The 646-nt window shown below is 62.5% G+C and overlaps 1 long non-coding RNA gene across 1 annotated transcript in view; it reads right to left on the bottom strand.

Moving 5' to 3' along the window:
* LOC125488225 overlaps positions 1 to 635 on the bottom strand; it is a 3452-nt gene extending 2817 nt beyond the window's left edge. The window contains exons 1-2 of the long non-coding RNA XR_007266258.1: positions 304 to 635; positions 104 to 206 (exon numbers count right to left, since the gene is read on the bottom strand). This is a non-coding gene — a long non-coding RNA (uncharacterized LOC125488225). The remainder of the gene's footprint in view (positions 1 to 103; positions 207 to 303) is intronic.
* Between the last annotated feature and the right edge of the window lie 11 nt (positions 636 to 646).

Raw genomic sequence — 646 nt, 5'->3', positions numbered from 1 at the left:
CCTCCCTATTTCCGTCGCCCCCTCCGGCCCCCTGCACCCCCTCCCTATCTCCGTCACCCCCTCCAGCCCCCTACACGCCCTCCCCATTACACGCTGTGCCTACCTGGGCTGAGAGGGAGAGGACGAGGGTGAAGCGAACGTACTGGGACTCGGTGTGGTCGGCCGTGGCCGGGTGCAACGCGACGCCGATCTCCCACGGGCGCTCCCTGCGGAGGAAGAGGGGACGAGACAGGTCAGGGCGCGGGCTTTCGGGCGGAGTTGGGGGGGTGGGGGAGGCCCGACTGGGACGGTGAGAGCGCATACCTGCCGGAGTGCCGCGACACGGTTAGCTCTTCCAGGTAGATGGACCGGAGCACCTCGAGCTCGGAGGACAGGGCACTGCAACACAATCCGAAGCCAGAGTGGAGGGTGAATACAGGGGGCAGATGGGCAGTCGTCCCTCCGACCTGTCCCTGCAGTAAACACCAACCCCCCCGCCATCCAAGGCTTCACCCGGTCTCGGCCAACGATTTTGGAGGACCAGCGAACGCTCTGACTTCAAAAGTCAACAGTTAAATCAATTGCTGTCTGCATTTTCCTGCAGCCCATGTGGGACGAAATATTTCCTCTCTCTCTCTACCCCCTGAAAGGTCAGTATCACGTTATC

Source organism: Rhincodon typus, unplaced genomic scaffold, assembly GCF_021869965.1.
Source record: "Rhincodon typus isolate 14 unplaced genomic scaffold, sRhiTyp1.1 hic_rhity00000069, whole genome shotgun sequence".
NCBI lineage: Eukaryota > Metazoa > Chordata > Chondrichthyes > Orectolobiformes > Rhincodontidae > Rhincodon > Rhincodon typus.
The sequence above is the reverse complement of the archived record's forward strand: the minus strand, read 5'-3'. Positions and strand labels throughout refer to the sequence as shown.